The sequence below is a fragment of the Entelurus aequoreus genome, linkage group LG16 (genome assembly GCF_033978785.1).
Source record: "Entelurus aequoreus isolate RoL-2023_Sb linkage group LG16, RoL_Eaeq_v1.1, whole genome shotgun sequence".
Lineage (NCBI taxonomy): Eukaryota > Metazoa > Chordata > Actinopteri > Syngnathiformes > Syngnathidae > Entelurus > Entelurus aequoreus.
In genome coordinates this window covers 39,014,222-39,024,161 of record NC_084746.1, presented here as the reverse complement: position 1 = coordinate 39,024,161, position 9,940 = coordinate 39,014,222, and the positions used below count along the sequence as shown (strand labels likewise).

The 9,940-nt window shown below is 40.9% G+C and overlaps 1 pseudogene; it reads left to right on the top strand.

The window, feature by feature from the left end:
• Positions 1-9,940, top strand: part of LOC133631212 (ephrin type-B receptor 1-like) — a 475,430-nt pseudogene that overhangs the window by 430,251 nt on the left and 35,239 nt on the right.

The window sequence follows — 9,940 nt, the reverse complement described above, 5'->3', positions numbered from 1 at the left end:
GTGGGTGCGGCTCTACAGTCCGGAAAATATGGTAAGGTAAGTCCTGCTAGCTATTATCTAACGTACTTACGAGTCAGACACTGGAGGCTTTGGTCCTATCTTACGGGGTCCACTGTGACATTTGCTACCCCAACTAGTAGCGGGGAGGCTCGTGCCCAAATGTTTGCTAACCTGATGCATAACGTAACTATTAGCTGAGAGACAGCTCATATCCCAAACAAAACATGTGTACTTGGGAACTCATAAGCTGAGGGAGGTACTACAATAATTATTTTCAAAATGTACCAGCACCACCCGCAACCCCAAAAGGGTCAAGCGGTAGAAAATGGATGGATGTATGTATGTGCTTGTTCGCTCTGTCCTTGCTGTTCTATTGAAAATATATTTTTTTAAATGACTCATGTTGTGTTCTTGTAATATATAGCCTTACCAATTAACTTGATCAAGAAGGTCGAGGAAGCCTCTAATATCATAGAAATGAAACATTTCATTGTGCTACGTAAGGATTATGTTATTATTGCTTAGTGCACCAAACCCAAAAAACCTCCCTTCCCCATTTACACTCATTCACACTCATTCGCACAAAAGGGTTGTTTCTTTCTGTTATTAATATTTCTGGTTCCTACATTATATATCAATATAGATCAATACAGTCTGCAGGGATACAGTCCATAAGCACACATGATTGTATTTTTTATGACAAAAAAAATAAATACAAATAATACCATACCATAACTTCCACCCTTAACTAACACCCTCCCCCTTCCACATCCCACCTCCCCAGATTGTAAATAACCAAATGTAAATAATCAAATGTATTTCTAATGTATATACTTGTTCTTATGCTATCTGAACTCACTATGTTCTCTGCTCGCTGTACATATCCTACCAAGTCAGACCTACACTGTTACAATGTCCATTTCTCTGATGATGCAATTGTTGATGACTGAAGTGCTGATATCAACCAAACCCTCCACATCCCACCCCCCGGATTGTAAATAATGTAAATAATTCAATGTATATACTCTGATGATTAACTTGTGTGATGACTGTATTATGATGATAGTATATATTTGTACCATGAATTAATTTTTGTGGACCCCGACTTAAACAAGTTGAAAAACGTATTCGGGTGTTACCATTTAGTGGTCAATTGTACTAATAAAAGTTTCAATCAATCAATCAATCAATCAAAGGGGATAAGCTGGGTCACCCAAAATAAAAAAAAGGGACCGGATCTTCATCTTCCAGCAGTTGTTTGGGACACGAGGGGATGGTTCCATCTTTCAGCTGGGCACTAATGGCGGAGTTAGTCATGCACGCTGCCTGGCCATTTAACAGACACATCCATAAATCAATATTGTTAGTCACACACTGCCTGTATCACATCTACGGGAGGAAGGGACCAAGTTTTTCGGTAAATGGAATCACAGTTGCGAAAGTTCTCTTGCCGTCTGAGAAGTGTTGTACCCAAAATAGCTGCAATCGCTTTCTCTTAAGGTATTGATTTGTGATTTCCTTAAGCGTCTGTACATGTAAAAGAAGGATAAACACAGCATGTCTGGATGACTAGCGTCCATCTTTTTAGCTTCGGTTGTTAAGAAACACGCTGTGGCGCGTTCTTTCCGGCGTTACTTTCTGTGTGGGGCGCGGTCTTTCTGACGTCACTTCCTGTGTGGGGTGCAGTCTTTCTGGCGTCACTTCCTCTCCGAACTCAGTTTGTAAACGATCAATGAGTCCATACAAAGCTAAGTGCCGGAGATTCAAGAAATACACGGCTGACTTACCCGTGTAAAAATTTGTCCAAGGAGGGGGACCTTAAACGCTGGTTTAGTGTGGCTGAAACGGGGCTTAGGCTAAATAATTATTTGTTTAAGGGGTTAAACGACTTTAGTGTAGAAATGGCCTAAGAATATCTGCGAATAAAAAATGAGGATTTTCCCACTTCCTTAACTTGTTCCTTTATTCCCTCATTCATTCTCTCTTACTTCCAACCCTTCTTCTTTCTGTCATATCCAGACAATAAGAGTCTTTGGCTTTGATTAATAGTGAGCCAAGCTCTGTATTAAGAGTCAGTGGCAGCCAGTTGGGCGAGATAAAAAAGTAGAGCAGCGGAGGAATGGATGGGAGGGGCGTGGAATGAACAGCACGGTCACCAATCATTGTCAGCATCAATGTCCCTGGGGGACAGTGGGGGACACACTTGGAGGGGACATTAGACTGAACCTCACCCTTAACACAGACATGTTGCTGCTTTGCACACAGGAGAGCAGCACTATATAGTTTAACATTCAATTCTCACAATCGGTCGGGTTGGACGAAGCCGATCATTGGCCATTTTTTTCCCATTTATATTGACCAGAGTGTAAGATGGTATCTGTTCCCTTGTCTGACAAATATGTATCGTCATACCTTCAGGCTATAGAGATGTATACCGTATTTTTCCGATTAAAAGTCGCTCCGGAATATAAGCCGCCCTAAACAGCAGGCCCGGCCGACCTGTCTGACAAGCCTGTAAATGTGTTGGTCATGTATGATGTCTTTTTGTTATTTTTGTTGGTGATGTGTAATGTCTATTGTTTAAATGTACGGCAGTGAAAATGAATTTCCCCAACGGGGACCAATAAATCTAAATCAAATCAAATCAAAATTCTGAAAATATAGAACATTACACAGCGCTCAAAAGTCTGTCAAAATGTTTTAGTACAACTATGGTAAGCTACGACGCCACAGCCCTTATATGGATTATCGGAGCATTATAGCTACCATAGTCAGACGTACTGTGCTTCAACATACGGGTAAAATTATGATGTGTGTAGAAGTACCCCAAATAGGTACCTATTAGGAGACATTATCTGGTGTTTTGTTTTGCCCTATTATGCAAAACTAACTTTTCTTACCTTTTTTGTTCCTGTTGATGTGTATTCTGGAACTGCATAAGTCCTGAAAATGTGTGCGCGTTCGCTATTGTCATTCGTGCCATAGTCAAGAAGTTCCTTTTTTTCCTCTATCCTCTTGTTGTAGGGGCATTCATCCTCTACTGTTGCCATTTCTAATACAAAGTAGTGTACAGTTCGAACTTAATTTGTCAGTAGACTTGCTGTGGAAGCGCTAACAACTACGACAAGGATGACGAGAAGAAGACGCAGTTGAAGTGGAGCCACGTACATAACATACATAAAACAGACGGTCAGAAAGCGGCTTGGAAATGGTCAGTAAAACATAATCTGTGCTACAAGAACCTCCATTCCATGTTCTGTAGACCACAAGGAAGTGTTTTACATGTAAGGAAAAAATCATAATATGACCTCTTTAATGTGCCTCATAATCCGGTGCGCCTTTTGTGTGAAAATACAACAGAATAGACACGCTCATCGACAGTGTGCCTTGTAATCCGGTGCGCCCCATGGTCCAAAAAATGTATCCTAATAAAAAAAATTTGAAATTGTGGCAGTACAAGTCAGATATTTTGGGGGCCTTTAAAAGGGAAAGCAAAAAATGCAGTGTACTAAACTGTACTGCTTCAAAAGGCTTTTTGGTCTCACCAATGGGGTAAAATCGTGTAGAATCTACAGAAATGGACCCGTATTGCACCCATATTGATGCTGAAAATATAATAGCTCGTAGCCTTCTGTTGTTTTGTGGTGGTCAGGCAAAAATGAAAGGGCACAAATGCATTCCCAAACCTTTTCCTCTGCAGGTATTTCGACACGGAATGCACCTCCCTTGGGGTCTGTCAGGAACAGGCTGTGCCTCTGGTCAGTAATTGATAATGCGGCCCAGGCAGCCCGACCTAACCCTGTTTACTGGAGCGTGAACTAGCCTCAGAGGCTGAAGTGCAGCAAGGTGACGCTCAGCCCTCACACTCTCTGGCGAGGGGCGGAGGGCGACAAGAGCCAAGGGAGGCAGATGCCACAGAATCCCTTCACACTGACAAGATACACGGAACCCAAATATTTGTTTCCATTTGCATCTTAGCCCAGTCATCAAGCCCTCCAGTCTCGAAATATTTACACCAATTAGAGTTATAAAATAGCTCATCTAGTTCTAATGATTGGAAGCAAAGAATCTGTAGTTATTTTCCTTTGACAGAACTACTATGGTTGTAGAATGGCTCTATGAGGGCGAAGAGACGGAATAGAAATGGAGCAGTTATTTAAGAGCTCGATAAAAAGGGACATTAAGTTGAGAGAGGATGCCATTTGCAGTCTTTTGAGTAAGAGAAGACTTATTGGGAAAGATAGCAAGTAGAGGCCAGGTGGAGCAACGACGAGGCCTGAGTAGCAAGCAAGTAAAAAGGCAGACAGCCAAGTGACTGATAGCTGCAAAATGTAGAGCTTGGACTTTTTTGGCTGCAGATGGCGGGTTGGAGATTCTCCAATCTCTTATACAAACACCGACACATGCCATTCAGTACGACACACTTCTGACTTTTTTTAATCAAACTGACTTGTATGATCACAAGTTGTTTGACGATGAGTAGGTTTGATTGGACTTATCTTTGAATTACCCTTTTTAGATTGGTGTATTAAGGCATACTCATGTGTCGTATTTAGTAGAGATGTCGGGGATGGGGGCCGTTATTTGCCTTTCTTAACTGATCGCTGGATGAGCCGCCGAGCCCAGTCGATGTTTACAACAGCTGTGTCCCAGTGTTTATATGTCTACAAATTGTACTCACGTGACAGATTCCTTCACAAGGGATGCACGCTTATGGAGACACGATTACATTTGCCGATTCTTAGTCTTGGCAAAACACCGGATCAAATACGAGAGTCGACTGCGACGAACGCCTTGTCTATCCACAGTGTGAAGCCGCTTCTAAGATACTAATCCTCATCACCATGGCAGAAAATTAACCTAGTTTCTTCCAAGTGGTTGAAGTAGCACGGACAAGTGGTTCATCCAATCACATACAATGATTTTTTTTTTACAAGGCCCCGCCTTCTGAAATACATCTTCTATTGAGAACTCCCAGATTCTTGCGTGGAGCTCTGCGAACTCCAAGGATCTGGCGAGAGTCAGGTTACTAAGTATGTACAAATAAACAACTAAATACTTGAACTTGGTTAGGTTGTGGGCCCTGAATCTAAAATCTATGGAAGTTTCATGTTTTGAATGGATTTATGGAAATAAATACATTTTTCCATGATATTCAAATTTTTGGGAAAGGGTCGTATTTATATACTGTAGAAAGCCATTGACCTTCTCATAAGGTGGTTTATTTCGATTAAGCAGATAAAAATAGTATGGTAGCTAGTGTCAGGGCATTCAATCGATCGCAACTGGACTGTTTGGTTTGTCTTACAAGATGTTTCACCTCTCATCCGAGTAGGCTTCATTAGTTCTTGCTCACAGACTTAGATTGGTCAGATCTATTTTTAGACTTAAATTATTCAGATCTAGTCTAGCGGCTGGTGCCAAAACCCCAAATATTTATACTCCAAAACCAAGAGGGTGTGCTTGGGCAAGGATGGTTTTTCCCTATTGTAGTGAGAAAAACAACTGTTTTGACGCAAACGAGCAATGCTACTGTCAAAGCAAATGACAGTCGAAGTGTAATTTCCCCTCGTTAGAATTGAGATATTGTGTTGCAGTACGATCGCTGTGGATCGACTGCTGGCAGTCCAAAATAGTCGGAATCCCCCATGTTAGCATTCCATTCAGTTGTAAACAAATGGCACAGTCTGCTAGCTAGCTCATCTGACCAATCTTGCCTGCTATGTTCATGACATCTATGGTGAGTCTGTGACATTTAGGAACCTGACAACCTGCCTAGATTTCACAACAAATAGATTAGAAAATGTAATTTTTCTCCTCACACGCAGAGGGTCCATGTTATTTAACTGCCTTGATGCTTCTGTCAGCCGTGACAAGGCAGGCACTGGATCCGAAAATGTCACAAGTGTGACTGTCTGCCAAGAGATAAAGATGGGGTAATTCATTCTGCCGTCCAATATGACACCGTATTTTTCAGGGGAAAAGGAAGAAAATGAGTCCGTAAATCAAAATGTGTGAAAAGAAAACAATTTGAAGTACTTCTTGTTAGAACTATACAACTTAGTTCCTACAGTCCAAGTCAGACAAGGAGATTATATTTGCTACCACCATGACAACACACACACACACACACACACAGTATGGATGACTGCTTCCCTCTGTTCAATAAAGCAGCCCCCAAAGAGTGCAGGCATGATGGAGAGTTGACAGACTAATGGACAACATTTTGGAATGAACTGGAAATTGTAGACTAGTGGGGTTAATCAACAGTCTGCACGTTGTTCACATTAAATTGTTGCAAAACATGTGACGCAGAAAATCTTCTTGAATGTACACTTTGCCTCTTGGCAAATTATACATTTTTCAACTCAATTGTAACTTTTTTTCATTACCATTCCTGGGAAGAGAAATTACAAAAAAAGCTAACCTTAAAGGCCTACTGAAACCCACTACCACCGACCACGCAGTCTGATAGTTTATATATCAATGATGAAATCTTAACATTGAAACACATGCCAATACGGGTTAACTTATAAAATGCAATTTTAAAATTCCCGCCACACTTCCGGTTGAAAAACTCCTTTGGATATGATTTATGCGCGCGACGTCACAAAATCCACGGAAGTGGTTGTACCCCATCGACCCGATACAAAAACCTCTTGTTTTCTTCGACAAAATTCCACAGTATTCTGGACATCTGTGTTGGTGAATCTTTTGCAATTTGTTTAATGAACAATGGAGGGTGCAAAGAAGAACGTTGTAGGTGGGATCGATCGGTGTATTAGCGGCTAAGTACAATACTTACAGCAACACAACAAGGACTACTTACTACGCCTAGCCGATGCTTGCCGCCAAACCCACGGATGAAGTCCTTCGTCGCGCCGCCGATCGCTGGAACGCAGGTGAGCACGGCTGTTGATGGGAAGATGAGGGCTGGCTGGCGTAGGTGGAGCGCTAATGTTTTTATCATAGTTCTGTGAGGTCCGGTTGCTAAGTTGCTAAATTAGCCTTAGTGTCGTTAGCAACAGCATTGTTAAGCCTTACCAGGCTGAGAATTTTTAACCGTGTATTTACATGTCCATGGTTTAATAGTATTGTTGATCTTTTGTCTATCCTTCCAGTCAGGGGTTTATTTCTTTTGTTTCTATCTTCATTTGAGAACGATGCTAGCACGTTAGCTCAGTAGCTAAGTGTGTCACCGATGTATTGTCGTGGAGATAAAAGTCACTTTAAATGTCCATTTCGCGTTCTCGACTCTCATTTTCAAGAGGATATAGTATCCGAGGTGCTTTAAAATACAAATCCGTGATCCACAATAGAAAAAGGAGAGAGTGTGGAATCCAATGAGCCAGCTTGTACCTAAGTTACGGTCAGAGCGAAAAAAGATACATCCATCACTGCCTCTCTAGTCATTCACTGTAACGTTCCTCATCTACGAATCTTCCATCCTCGCTCAAATTAATGGGGTAATCGTCGCTTTGTCGCTCCGAATCTCTCGCTCCATTGTAAACAACAGGGAATTGTGAGGAATACTAGCTCCTGTGACGTCACGCTACTTCCGGTACAGGCAAGGCTTTTTTTTATCAGCGAGCAAAAGTTGCGAACTTTATCGTCGATTTTCTCTACTAAATCCTTTCAGCAAAAATATGGCAATATCGCGAAATGATCAAGTATGACACATAGAATGGATCTGCTATTCCCGTTTAAATAAAACAAATTCATTTCAGTAGGCCTTTAAGGAAACCATTTTAACCATTGTTTTTACTTGTTAAATTAATCAAATGATTGATGTTTAGCATATAAATGCATTTATTATAAATGAAATGATTTATGGTACGACTGACAGAAATGTCATTACATTATTATCTACCCTGCAGTGGTATGTTAATTTTGTGATAACATCATACATTCACTTCCACTTCTAACTTACTCCTGTGGCTCCAATGAATCGTCTGGCGTGCTGCCTTGCACGTGTAATCCAAGCTCCTGCATGGTGGCTGTGTGATTACCGGCCATTTAAAACAGACTGATTGTATCAGACAGTGTTTGTAAAAGTTATAGTACTTCCTGTTACCAGAAAATCCTCTAAAAGGTGGTTTGATCTTTTGTTTTTTGTTTTTTTTTCCCCTTACAGCTCCTTCCATTGTTCCCATCCTGCACCAGATCAGCTCCACCATGAGTAGTTTCACACTATCATGGCCGCAACCAGAGCAGCCCAATGGTATAATACTGGACTATGAGCTTCGTTACTACGAGAAGGTAAGATACATCATCAAATTTGACTGGGATGTGAGATGTGTCACAGCCCTTTAGTTGACGAGTACTGCATTACATCGCTCTTGATTCAACTAGTCCCCTGAACATGGATCCCTAGTCTGTTTTAATGATCTACTACAAAAACATCAGCCAAAGATCCTCTGAGACTGGAATGCTCTAATGCAGGGCTAGTCAACTGGAAGCCCATGGTCCAAAGCCGTCAAGCCGGAAAGACACCATAATGGCCCCGAGTTCAGTTCAAAACTTGAGAGACAAACACTTTTGCAGAAAATTCCTAAAAACACTAGAGTGATCCTGTTGTATAGAGGATCTTGGACCACTGTAAACACATTGGCAGATTCTTGCGTTGACATTAGAACCTTGCTCGTAAACAGAGAACACTGGGGCCACATTGGTGGTTTACATAACTGAGGCCTTCCTCAAGGCACCCCTTTAAGTCCTCTCATTTTGGCAGTTACACATTTTTTTTCATGATTTATGTCGTTCACGTATTTCAGAGGGGATCTTTGAGCAGCTTTTTTTTTTTTGCAGGAGGTTCTTAAAAACAGCAGGGTGCTTTTGTAACTCTGACAAAACAAATAGACCAAACCAAAAGTGCACTGTAGAGGACGACGGTTCTTCGGAATATACACAATAACACTCGTGAAGAGAAAAGTCAGGTTTTTAACTTTTTGGTAATGTGGCCCTTAAAACGATTTAGTTCAATATTGCTGCTCTACTGTTTTGAATTATCTACTACAACAAAACACTGTATTCTGTCGTAGACATCAATGTCAACCAATCTTGTTCTGCTACGGTTCTTCTCTACTCATTGTGTATACTGTCGTGGTCAAAAGTTTACACACACTTGTAAAGAACATAACGTCATGGCTGTCTTGAGTTTCCAATACTTTCTACAACTCTTATTTTTTTGTGATAGAGTGATTGGAGCACATACTTGTTGGTCACAAAACATTCATGAAGTCTGGTTCTTTTATGAATTTATTATGGGTCTAAAAGCGCCTTATTGCAGTGAAACTTGCCAAGAAACATGTAACCAAATATTAACATTGCTGTATGTATACTTTTGACCCAGCAGATTTGGTCACATTTTCAGTAGACCCATAATAAATTCATAAAAGAACCAAACTTCATGAATGTTTTTTGTGACCAACAAGTATGTGCTCCAATCACTCTATCACAAAAAAATAAGAGTTGTAGAAATGATTGGAAACTCAAGACAGCCATGACATTATGTCCTTCACAAGTGTATGTAAACTTTTGACCACGACTGTATATGTCAGTCAAATCAGCACATAAAGCTTACAGCAGGGATGTACATGCAGCCCGTGGGCCGGATCAGGCCCGCTAACTGGTTTAATCCGGCTAGCGAGATGAGTTAGCTACCGTATTTTTCGGAGTATAAGTCGCACCGGAGTATAAGTCGCACCTGCCAAAAATGCATAATAAAGAAGGAAAAAAACATCTATAAGTCGCACTGGAGTATAAGTCGCATTTTTTGGGGAAATGTATTTGATAAAACCCAACACCAAGAATAGACATTTGAAAGGCAATTTAAAATAAATAAAGAATAGTGAACAACAGGCTGAATAAGTATACGTTATATGACGCATAAATAACCAACTGAGAACGTGCCTGGTATGTTAACGTAACATATTATGGT